The following is a 13,290-nucleotide window of genomic DNA, read 5'->3' on the forward strand; positions in this document are numbered from 1 at the left end:
CATCAACAAATTTCTAGATACATATGACCTGCCCAAATTGAAGCAGGAAGATATAGAAAACCTAAATAGACCAATATTACATAATTAAATTGAAACAGAAGTCAAAAACCTTCCAAAAAAGAAAAGCCCTGGAGCTGGGATTGTGGTTCAGCGGCAGAGTGCTCAGTTAGCCCCTTAGTACCAAATAAATAAATAAATAAAATGAAGGTATTATGTCCAACTACAACTAAAAGAATACTTAAAAAAAAAAAAAAAGCCCAGCACTTGATGGATTCTCAGATGAGATCTACTAAGACCTTTATAGAGAACACCAGTTTTTATTCCATGAAATTGAAAGAGAAGAAACACTCCCAAATACATTTTATGAAGCCAGTATAACCCTGATACCAAAACTAGACAAAGACACACTAAGGAGAGAAAACTACAAACCATTATCCCTGATGAACACAGATGCAAAGATCCTTAATAAAATATTAGCAAACATTCAAAACCACATCAAAAAGATAATACGGGGGCTTGGGTTGTGGCTCAGCAGTAGAACGCAAACCTACCATATGCAAGGCACTGGGTTCGATCCTCAGCACCATATAAAATAAATAAATAAAATAAAGGTATTGTGTCCAACTACAACTAAAAAAAAAAATTAAAAAAAAAAAAAAAGGCTGGGCATGGTGGTGCACACCTGTAATCCCATGACTCGGAAGACTGAGGCAGGAGGATTGAGAGCTCAAAGCCACCCTCAGCAACTTAGTGAGGCACTTAGCAACTCAGTGAGACCCTATATCTAAATAAAATACAAAAAAAAAAGGGCTGGGGACATGATTCAGTGGTAAGTGCCCCTGGGTTCAATCCCCAGTACCAAAAAAAAAGATAATAAACCATGATGAAGTGGGTTTCATTCCAGGGATGCAAATCTGGTTCAACATAAACAAATCAAAAAGTGTAATTCACCATTTAAGCAGAATTAAGGACAAAAATCACATGATCATCCCAATAGATGCAGAAAAGGCCTTTGATAAAATCCAATACCCATTCATGTCAAAAATGATATAGAAGCTAGGAATTGAAGAGATTTAACATCATAAAGGCCATTTTTGACAAATCCAAAATCAACATCATACTAAATGGAGGAAAAAAGTATTTCCTCTAAAATCAGGAACAAGACAAGGCCATCCACTCTCACCACTCCTATTCAATATAGTCCTTGAAACATTAGCCAGAGTGATCAGGCAAGAAAAGGAAATCAAAGGGATACAAATAGGAAAAGTGAAACTATTTCTGTTTGCTGATAATATGATCCTGGAAGACCCAAAAAAACTCCACCAGAAGACCTTTAGAGCTTATAAATGAGGTTAGCAAAGTAGTAGGATACAAGATCAACATGCATAAGTCAATAGCTTTTCTATATCCCAAAAGTAGTTCAGCTGAGAAAGAAATCAGGAAAACCATCCTATTCACAATAACCTAAACAACAACAACAACAAAAAAAAAACTAAAATAAAAAACAAAAACATGGTTGGGGTTGTCGCTCAGTGGTAGAGTGCTCGCCTGGCATGTGTGAGGCCCTGGGTTCAATCCTCAGCACCACATACAAATAAATAAATAAAATAAAGGTATTGTATCCATCTTTAAATAAAAACAAAACAACAACAAACCCCACCATCTTAGAAATTAAATCTAACCAAGGAGACAAAAGAGCTTTAAAAGGAAAACTATGGAACACTGAAGAAAGAAATTGAAGATCTTAGAAGATGGAAATACATTTCATGTTCTTAGATAGGAAAAATCAATATTGTCAAAATAGCCATACCACCAATGCAATTCACCATAGAAATACCATTAATAGTCTGCACAGAATTAGAAAAAACACTTCTTAAATTCACTTTTAAGAATAAGAGATTCAGAGTAGCCAAAGCAATACTAAGCAACAAAAGAAAAGCAGGAAGCATCACAATGCCTGATCTGAAATTATACTATAGAGCTGTAGTAACAAAAACAGCATGGTATTGACATCAAAATAGACATAAAGACCAATGGAATAGAACAGAAGACACCCCGACAATTCCACATACCTACAGCTGTCTGACATTTGACAAAGGTGCCAAAAATATATTATGGAGAAAAGACAGTCTTTTTAACAAATGATGCTGGGAAAACTAGATAACTCTATCTAGTTATACAAATCTGGTTCAACATAAACAAATCATTCCATCATTGTAGAAAGTTCTATTGACATAGGCAATGACAACTTCCATGTTAGTATTTCCAGCCTAAATTTTTCTCCTCAGAAATGAAATTAGAACCCCTATCTCTCACCCTGTACAAAACTCAAATCAAAATGGATCAAAGACTTGGGAATTAGACCAGAAACTTTACAATTGCCAGAAGAAAACACAGGGTCAACACTCCACCATATAGGTGCTGGCAAGTCACCTTAACAAGATCCCCCAAAATGCAAGAAAGAACTATTAATTGGGATGCCATTAAACTAAAAAGCTTCTGTACAGAAAAGGAAATGATGAGTGAGAGAGCCTACAGAATGGGAGAAAATCTTGGCCAGCTACTCCTCTGATAGGGGATTAATTTCCAGAATATACAAAGAACTCAACCCCCCCAACACAACCTAATTAGTAAATGGGCAAAAGAAAAACAGCATCTCAATAAAAGAAACACAAAAGAACAATAAATATATAAAAAATGTTCAACATCTCTAGCAATAAGGGAAATGCAAATCAAAACAATACTAACAGTTCATCCCACTCTAATCAGAATGGCAATGATCAAGACTATGAAAGATAATAAATGCTGGCAAAGTTGCGGGGGAAAAGATACACTTGTACATTGTTGCTTTGGAAAGCAGTACAGAAATTCCTCAAAAAACTAGGGATGAAACCACCATATGATCCAGTTATCCCACTCCTTGGTATTTTCCCAAAAGACCTAAATTTGGCATATAGCCACCTCAATGTTTATAGCAGCACAATTCACAATACTAAATTATGGGATCAATCTAGATGCCTGTCAACAGATGAACACATTTAGAAATTGTGGTGTATATATATACAGAGAAGTTCTACTCAGAAAAAAAAAAGAAAGAGAGAGAGAAAAAGAAGAAGAAGAAAATTATCATTTACTGGTAAATGATGGAAACGGAAAATATCATGCTAAGTGAAATAAGCCAAATTCAGAAACTTAAAGATAGCATATTTTCTCTCATATATGGAAGCTAGACTAAAATAAGGAAAAGAGTGAGGGGAGGACACAAAGAACCAATCAAATATAAAACAATCAAATATAAAACAATAGATGAGCAAAAGGAAGTCTAGTAGAATAGAGGAAGAAGAATGGGAGATGGGAAGGAAAATGGAAGGAAAAGAAGGGATCATGAACTGAAATCAATTTCCTTGCATTGTTGGGATGAACCCAAGTACTATGTTTAATTATAAAGCTCTGATAAAAAATATTTTTAAAAAGCAAGAAAGGTGAAAATTAAAATAGATGAGAAAAAAGAAAGCCCAAGATAAGTAAGATCCTCTTATTCTTTCTCAAATGTATGCTAACATGTCTATCTTTCCTATCACTACACAGAAGTTGTTTTGCTGGATCACCAATGACCCCCATATTGGTAAACGACTCAATGGTCATTTCTTAGTCTGTAAAAATTGACCTATCAGAAATATTTGCTTACAGGGATCACTCTCCATCTCCATGATCAAAGAGATTCACTAGGCATCTAGGTTTTCTACCTATCTCACAGGTCCCTCCTACTTCTCTTATCTCCTTCACTGTTTATTCCTCATCTCTTAGATCTCTTTGAAGTTGCAAAATTCCAAGATTCAGTCTTTTCCATCTACTCTCAATCTCTTCATAATTTTACCCAGTCTCATGGTTTTAATACCACTGTCTGTGTTGCCCAATAAGGTAGCTACTAATCACATGATTAAATTTAAATTATGTAAAATTAAATAAAGTTAAAAATTTAGTACCTCAGTCATAATAGTTACATTTGAGGTACTCAATAGCCACTTCTAGCTACCATATTAGACAATATTAGACAATGTAGAAATAAAACATTTTCATCATTGTAGAAAGTTCTATTGACATAGGCAATGACAACTTCTATGTTAATATTTCTAGCCTAAATATTTCTCCTGAATATCAGACTTACACAGTAAATTGGCTACTCAACATCTACCTGTTTGTAATATACAACTCAAAACTAACATGTCTAAAAATTTATTTTCTTCCTCCAAAATTACCCCACCCATTGTTTTCCTCATTTTAGTTGTTGGAATCTTTTCCTAGTTGCTTAGGCTAAAGTTCTTGGAATCATACAGCACTTCTGTTTCTCAGTCTGCATTCAATCCATTAACAAACTTATTGGTTTTTCCTTCAAATATATCCAGCATTTGACCACTATCATTACTTACCAAGTTACTACAACTGCTTTTAAAGGAGCTCCCTGCTTCTACTCCTTTCTCCCTATAGTCTATGTTCCAGACAGCAAGTAAAGAATTGTGGAGAGATGTAATAAGGAATATGACCTCATCCAACTATTTGTTACATTTGGTGGGAGTGCACTGGCACCCAAAGGGCAGAAATCAGGGATGCTGCTAAACATCCTACAATGCATAGGACAATCTCCTTCCAAAAAAAAAAAAAAAAAAAAAAAAAGATAATTCTGAGGCTGAGAGAAGTTACTCTAGGGGGAAAATAGGAGATTGTGATTAGGGGGCCTTATATGGAAATGGCAGCATTTCATTTCTTTAACTTGATTCTAGATACATGGCTTTTTGCTTTATAATTATTCTCTTCTATCTATTTTCTCTCTCTCCCTAAACTCCCCCTCCACTATACACACACATACCTTTATGCACTTTTTTGTATATATATTTCATAATAAAAAATGCAGAGAGAACTGAGTAAGATTTAGCTCAGTGGTAGAGCATTTGCCTAGCATGTGCAAGGCTCTGGGCTTACTCCCTCCATCAAAACCAAGACAAATGCCATACCTTTATTCCTCACTTTGTAAGTTACTATTATAATATTCATTTTATAGATAAGAATATAAGGCCCAAAGAAGAGAAGCAACTAATCAAAGTGTTAGAATCAAACTGAGGTAGTCTTAGTCCAGAACCTGTACTGTTTGCCCCATAAGCTGCACAATCTATCCTGTTCTTTCTCTTTGCATTACATTTTCTTCTGTTTGTTACTGCCCAGACCACTTAAAAATTATAGTTTCATTGTTGTTGTATTTGTTGAATGGATAATTATGTCAACTTATCCTAATTTTCCAGATGTAACATTTATAGAAAAATAGAAATAAAATTTTTGAATCAGAAATCCTATATTTACCACTTACTACCTGTATAATCTAGCATTAATTATTGAACCAGTTTAATTAATTATCAGTTATTAATTATTTGAGATGATTATTAATAACACCCATCTCACTGGGTTGTCAGAGAATTAGCATACTACATTTACCAGTTTGCAAGAAAATAAATGTCTAGGTATATTATTATGATTCTCAAATACCAAATGAAAATACTTAGTTTTTAACAAACATAGCCTTTTAAGGTCTCTCTTTTTCCTCTTTTTTTGTACTTCTGCAGAGGGAACCCAGAGCTTCAGGTGTACTAGTACTAGACAGGCACTGTACCACTAAGTCACATCCACATGCCCCATCTGAGATCTACCCTCTTTTTTAAGAGAAAAATTCTTCAATAATGAACAGTTATGCAAATGTTAATCTGCCATTGATTTTGAGATTCAGAAGCCAGTAATAATGTATACTGTTTTTCTTTCTCTGTTTCTTTCCTTTTCTTTCCCCTTTCTACTTTATTGCTTGATATTTAAACTAGTAAAAACCCTCATTTAATTTAGTCCTATTGGTGACAAGCAAATGTTAAAGAAAAATGTGAAAGCAGTACCTTATGAAAGTAATATTTCAAAACAATAGAGGGGCTGAAGGTATAGCTGGTAGAGCACTTGCCTAGTATGCATGACGCCCTGGGTTTGATCCTCAGTGGCAGAAGAATAATATAAGGATAATACAAGGAACTTGGGAATAACTTAATCCTGAGTGAGCCTGCCTGAATTTCCAAATCTTGTGCTGCCTAGGTGGACCTAGCTAAATTTTTACCTTGCCCTAATCTTGCTTATCTTTGAGGAGAGGAGGCCAAAGGCCAGAAGTCCTCTTCAGATAGGCTAGCTAAAACTTGTTAGATCTAAGCGATGCCAAAGCTACAGCCAGTCAATCTCTAACTTCATTTCATCTGCAAGCTAAATGACAACCCCAACCTCCCACCCCCTCATGATAGTTGATAGTTGCCATGACCCAAACCAGAAAGAATCATAAAGAAACAAAATGAAGTGGTGTCTGAATTCCTGGAAACTCTTTGCCTAGTCCCAGAAAAGACATAAATAAGCCCTCCCTTTTATTGGTTTCTCCCTCCTCCTCATTTTTCTCGCTAAATCTATACACTCCCAATACCAAACGAACAGGAAGTTGGTGTAGGAGTTTATCTCCCACTTCTATTCTTGGCCAAGAATAAAGGTCTTCTTCACTGCTCAGTCAGTGCTTGTGGTCTTGCTATTGGTTCCACAATTCCAAGAGAGAAAAGGGACCTAGCTTTTGGAGTCAAAAATTAGTAATATGCAGGTTGGTTTTAAACTCCTAGGCTCAAGTGATCCTGCCTCAGCTTCCCCCAAGTAGCAGGGACTACAAGCATATATCTCCATGTCTGGCTAAAATACATAAAAAATTTTTTATATCTCTAAGTTCATATGTATAAACATTTAGAACCATGGCAAATACTACTCTGTATCAGAGCTTGTTATTATTATTTCTGAACTTAATAAAACTAAGCCTAATGTAACTCTATTTTGCAAGGAGGAAAACAACCTATATATTAAGTTGCTAAAAAAATGCTAGAGGGCTGGGGATGTAGCTCACTGGCAGAGTGCTTGCCTGGCATGTGCAAGGCCGTGAGTTCAATCCCCAGAACCATTAAAAAAAAGAAAAAAAAAATGCTAAAGAAAGAACCATATTATTCCTTAACCCCCAATTGCTTAAAAAAAAAACCTTCAGAAAGATTTGTTTATATTATACACAATGATTAAGCTTATTAAGTAGTGCCTGAATCTTACTCTTGGCTCTGCGTTTGCTAACTATCACTTTGGACAATTTATTTAAATTCCTTGAGATTCACCAGTTTGGAGGATAATAAAATTATGAGTCTTACTGGGTTTGATATTTAAATGCAATAATACATGCAAGGTGCCTGATACACAGTGAAAATATATATATATATATAAAAGCTATCATTTTCATTATGAGTTTGGCTCTTCAAAAGTACCTATAAATGAAATCTGCATTGGCTTACTTCAGGCCTGAATAAAATCAGCTAACATACCTTCATACCCTTAGTAACTCAGCAAGGTAAAAAAAAAAAAATTAAGTGGGGGCTGGGGTTGTGGCTCAGTGGTAGAGCGCTTGCCTCGCACTGGTGAGGCCCTGTGTTCAATCCTCAGCAGCACATAAAAAAAAAAAAATTAAATAAAGATATTGTGTCCCTCTACAACTAAAAAAAAAGAAAAAAAATTAAATAGTTGACCATCATAAAATGAATGAACTGCCACAAACAGAAGAATACTAAAGGAAAATAATTTATTTCTGAAGAAGAAAATGGTACCATATTAGAGGAAAATTCAAGGAAAAAAAACAAAAACAAATTGATGGAAAGGGGCTGGGGATGTGGCTCAAGCGGTAGCGCGCTCGCCTGGCATGCGTGCAGCCCAGGTTCGATCCTCAGCACCACATACCAACAAAGATGTTGTGTCTGCCGAGAACTAAATAAATAAATAAATATTAAAAAATTCTCTCTCTCTCTCTCTCTCTCTCTCTCCTCTATCACTCTCTCTTTAAAAAAAAAAATTGATGGAAAGGCAGTGGGAGATGGAAAGACAGAAATAAATTTTACTTATTGAATGCCTCCTCCTGGCCTAATGGCTTACCTGGTATTGTTTAATTCCAATTAATCATTAGAATTTGGGAAATAAGTTTCATCTTCATATTGAAAACAGACAAAGAAAGAAAAGAAATTGAAGGTCAGAGAAGAAATTTGTCCTAAAATCACTTAGCTAATAAAGTTTGGGATTAAAACAAGTCACTCTGATCTGATCCCAAATGTTTTTTCTACTTGATATATGCCTCAAGAAAGAATAAGATTACCTAAAAGACAAAAGAAACATCTATAAATCAGTTCTTTCTTTTTCTATTTTCCTTCTTCTTTTTTAAAAAACAAATCTATTTGTAAAAGAGCAATAAGGGGCTGGGGCTGTAGCTCAGTGGTAGAATACTTGCCTCACATGTGTGCACTGGGTTCTATCCTCAGTACCACATAAAAATAAATAAATAAAGATACTGTGTTCACACACACACACAAAAATTCAGTCTACTGTTATATCTTAAAAAAAAGAACAACAACAAATTAAAAGAAGGACAATAATATACAAAATGGCAAATAATCTTAAATTATTTAAAACACAGCTGGGACTAGGATGATTGAAAATGCATGCCTGGGTATCCAGACAGCAATTTGAACACAATGAAATATGTTTTCTTGAAGTCAACTAGTTTAGATGAATCTATTTCCTATTGCAAACTTTCTTGTCTCAAGGTTAGGTATTCTTTAGGCAGCAACAACGCTTCTAGTGGCAGTGAAACAGGAAAAGGACAATAGCCGAGTAGAGTAGCAAAAAGATACCTGCTTAAACAACTGTAGAAATAGATGGCTACTCTTCAAAATTTACTTTGTAACCAATATACTCTGCCACATAATTTAATATGAGAATGTGACTGAGATTAGAGAGACTAGATCCTTTTAACTCCTGAAGATTATATTTTAACTACAGAGTAAATACTAGGAAAACAGGAAAGAGAAATTTAGAAAGATACTGGAATTTCAGTCAGCCTTACCAAAAAATAATAATCAAGGATAGGAAAATTTAAGTGTTATTCAGGAATTAAAATAAAGGTTCCAGTTTATTAATATATGAATATTTGTTTTGAACAAGCCTGAAATTTTGTGCTATAGTAAAATTATTTATTTCAAGGAAGCAGAAAACTGACAATATCTTAGCAATTTAAGTAATTAAAGTTGAGGAGTCCAAAGTTCCTGGTGCCTTTTAATCAAATATTTAATAATTTTCAAGTAAATATGATGAACTTGAAAGAAAACTGGTAATTTTCAGTTGCCTCAATTAGCCTGAATGTCAGATTTCCCTAGAATGTTGTTTAAAAGGAATTTAATGCCTTTTTTAAATGTCTTGATGAGAACTATAAAATATTTTGGAGTATGACGAATTAGGTTGAGAGGTGAATTAGAGTTCCTTAGATATTATTATATAGATGATAATGCAGAAAAGTCTATCAACGATTAACTAAAATGCTAAATATTCTTCCAGCATTTATTTGCCACAGATATAACACTGTTATGATTTTTGGTAAATATGTAAGTTGTCATAAACAGACATATTCACTTCAATATTTCATTCAATATTTTAGCTTTAAAACAAAGTCACAGATGTGAGACTATTAAGTCAAAGCTAAGTCAACCAATAAGGAGTTCCTAATTGTTTAAGATTGGTTTAAAATGGAGTCCTACAATGGTTTGCATATTTGTATTCCCTCCAGTATTCATAATGGAACTTAATTGCCAATGTTATTGTGTTAAGAAATGGGGCCTGAGCCAGGCGCTGTGGTGCATGCTTGTAATCCCAGGGGCTTGGGAGGCTGAGGCAGGAGAATTGCAAGTTCAAAGCCAGCCTCAGGAATTTAGTGAGGCGCTAAGCAACGCACTGAGACCTTGTCTACAATACAAAAAAGGGCTGGGAACATGGTTCAGTGGTTAAGCGCCCCTGAATTTAATCCCCAGTACCAAAAAAAAAAAGAAGAAGAAAGAAGAAGAAGGAAGAAGAAGGAAGAAGGAGGAAGAAGAAGGAAGAAGGAGGAAGAAGAAGAAGGAAGAAGAAGAAGAAGAGGAGGAGGAGGAGGAGGAGGAGGAGGGGGGACCTGCCAGGCACAGTGTCACAGACCTGTTGTCCCACCTATTTGGAAGGTTGAGACAGAAGAATCACTTGAGTCCAGGAGTTTGAAGCTAGCCTGGACAATAGGACAACAGGAAGGGACCCCTTGTCTCAAAAAAAAAAAAAAAAGGAGATGAGATGACTAAGTATTACTCCTTATAAAAGGGCCAAAGGGTACTAGGTAGGCCCCTTTTTACCCTTCTATCCCTTCTAACATGGGACACACATGTATCAATTTGCAATAGAATACCAACAAATTTAACTATGGACCCATCACACAATTATTTATATGTTCTTTCTCAAAGACTAAAAATTTAGTCTTCCGGAATACATATGTGTTCCATGGTAGAAGGGAGAGAAATATACCAAGAAGGCATCATTTTAGAAGGCTCTCACCAAACATTGAATCTGACTGTACCTTGATCTTGACTTCATGCTCCAAGAACTGTTAAATATAAACTTGTTATTTATAAAATATTAAATTTGAGGTATTTCTTAGAGCAGTATGAACCAAGTGAGATAGGTCCCAATAAGAAATCAATGGTTTACCAGATAAATGTGATAACTTGAAATGTTATTTAAAATGTTGGAGCCTTTAACGAAGCACTTATCCTCTTCAAAAAACATAGAGAGGGGCTGGGGTTGTAGCTCAGTGACAGAGGAAGGGAGTTAGATAAATTTGCCACTGATCTTTCAATTATGGACTTATACATAAGAAAACATATATGCCATAACAGAAATACAGGCCTGGTAGAAAATTTTAACCTCTTAATCCTTTTTTAAAACTTTAATGGCATTATATCTTTTTTTTTTTTCTTTCTTCTTTCTGGTACTGGGGATGGAATCCAGGACCTTAAGCATGCTAGGCAAGTGCTCTATCTCTCAGATACATTCCCAGCCCTATTCTTCTAAAAAAAATATTATAGCGTATCATTTTAATTTGCAATTCAGGTTGGTATTCCTATCTTTCTGTGCTAATTTTACCCATTATTGTAAATATTTAGGGTATTATAAAATAAATTTAAAAATCAATTAACAGCAATTTTTATGTATGTAACTGCAATAGACAGTACTTAAGATTATGAGGGGAAAAAAACGATTTTCTATCTGTTCTCAGAGCTCTAAAGGGCATAAATAGGAAAGGAAAGGTAAACTTTGTTTTCTTAGAGGCATAGAAACTATAGGTGCTATCTTTGCTATCAACCTTTTATCTTCATATGAAGAATTGTAGTTGTTTATGGCAGAAATTTTTCTTAAAGTTACGTATTTAGGGTTACTTTGAACTACTGAAAAGTTTAAATAAAAGCCTTTCCCCTGAGCAGTTGTCTATTATTCTGTATATGTCAATTCAATATCATGTCCCACAAAGGCATTAAAAAGAAAAAGGCAAGCTGGGCTTGGTGGTGCACAACTGTAATCCTAGCGACTAGGGAGGCTGAGCCAGGCGGACTGCAAGTTCGAGGTCAGCCTCAGTAACTTAGGGAGCCCCTCAGCAACTTAGCAAGACGATGTTTCAAAATAAAATAGGACTGAGGACCTGGCTCAGTGGTTAAGCGGCCCTGGTTTCAAAAAAAAAAAAAAAAAAAGAGGGGATGTACTCAGTGTGTGGCTCAGGGGTAGAGGGCTTGCCTAGCATGCATGAGGCCCTAAGTTCTATCTTCAGCATCGCGAAACAGAAAAACAACTTACTACTGAATTATTTAATAGTGTAACGACACAAAAAGATCCCCAGAGATTAAGAAAAAGGAAGGGGTGCGCCTGGTGATGAATGGGTTCCTCTAACTCGGGGGAATCTCAGTTTCTCATCTGTAAAGTGAGGCGAATGCTCTTGGCCAGATGTTCTCCCAGCTCCAGTATTCTTAGACAGCTAACATACCAAGCCACCCACTATTAGGATCCTCAACTGGAACCAGTCAATCTCGTGACAAGCGTGCGAAGCGCTTAACAGCGATGGCCCCCCCAAGCCATCTGTGGTCCTAGCTCAAGGCGAAAAGGGGCTTCCGTCCTTAAACCTTGTCGCCAGCTATTCCCCACTCTGAAAAGAGAAAGGTACTCGGTTCCTGCAAAACCCCAACTCACCTTCTCTCACCTGGGGATCAAGATGTTCATCTGTCTTACCACTTAACACTTGCCTTTTCCCCAAGGCTTCAGTAGACGCCCGCTTCCTCTCCCGGGGGCTCCCTGACTTTACCGCTCTCCAGCCCGTGAGGAGGCGAGGAGCGCGCGCAGCCTCCGGGGAGCAGCCTCGGCGGCCCGGGATCTGGCTTCGCGGCTCCCCCAAGAAGCTGCTGTGCCGACTCGCCACTCCAAAAAACTACCGCAGGTGACAGCCGGCTTCGGCGCAAGCTCAGCCCTCCCTGCCGCCTCCCGTCGGCTCCCTGCCCACCCTCCGGTGGGGATAATTTGTTTGCAAGACCAGAAACGTGCTCTACCTGAGCAGGCCAACTGGACGGGAAGGCGTAGACCCTTTTCCAAACCCTGGCAATTCGCGGCCGCCGGACTATTAGTCACCCAAACAGGAAGAGGCAATGGCTTGGGCCGCGGGGACCGGCGGGCAATGGAGTTCTGTGCGCTCTGGGCCCGCGGCCTCTGTCAAAGCTCGGCAGCCGCGGACTACGATTCCCAGAGGGCCCTGCGGCCGTGCGCTCCTCCGGCGGAGCGGGGTCGGCGTCGGGAGGAGCGCGCCCAGCGCGCAGGTGTGCGGTCCGGAGGGCGCTCGAGGCTCCAGGGCACCTGGGAGGAGTGGCGCGGCCTCCTGTCGTATTTACAACCTCGGAGGCGCTGTGAGAAATCGTTGATGGGCAGTCCCCACGTCGGGCTGACCTCCCTTTGTCTGTCTTCTCAGGCTTTCGCGGCTGTTTTTGTACTAGGTGGTCACGTGCTTGGACCTTACAGACACCTATCGGACCTGGTTTTGAAAAAAAGAAAGAAAGAATAGAAATTAAGAAAGGGAACCAAATAGAATTGCTGAGTTGTCCATCGTATAGACATTTAGGTTGGTTTTTTATGTATTGATAAATTATTCTCTAAACTAAAAGACTGGGGGGATTTTAGCCCCCATGTTCCCAGCAGATTTCCCAAAGCCAACGCAAATAAATATACAACCTAGGTAAAAATTATGTGATTGTTAGAAAAGTCAGCTGAAAGTAAATCCGTGAAAACCATATGGCAACCCCTAAGCCCTTCCTACATAGGCAG

The 13,290-nt window shown here is 37.4% G+C and overlaps 1 protein-coding gene across 1 annotated transcript in view; it reads right to left on the minus strand.

Annotated features, from left to right (window-relative positions):
* Window positions 1-12,495, minus strand: part of Slc38a9 (solute carrier family 38 member 9) — a 93,733-nt gene extending 81,238 nt beyond the window's left edge. Inside the window, exon 1 of the mRNA XM_026385938.2 lies at window positions 12,172-12,495. The gene's annotated coding sequence lies outside the window, so the exon portion shown is untranslated. The remainder of the gene's footprint in view (window positions 1-12,171) is intronic.
* Between the last annotated feature and the right edge of the window lie 795 nt (window positions 12,496-13,290).

This window comes from Urocitellus parryii, chromosome 1 (genome assembly GCF_045843805.1).
Source record: "Urocitellus parryii isolate mUroPar1 chromosome 1, mUroPar1.hap1, whole genome shotgun sequence".
NCBI lineage: Eukaryota > Metazoa > Chordata > Mammalia > Rodentia > Sciuridae > Urocitellus > Urocitellus parryii.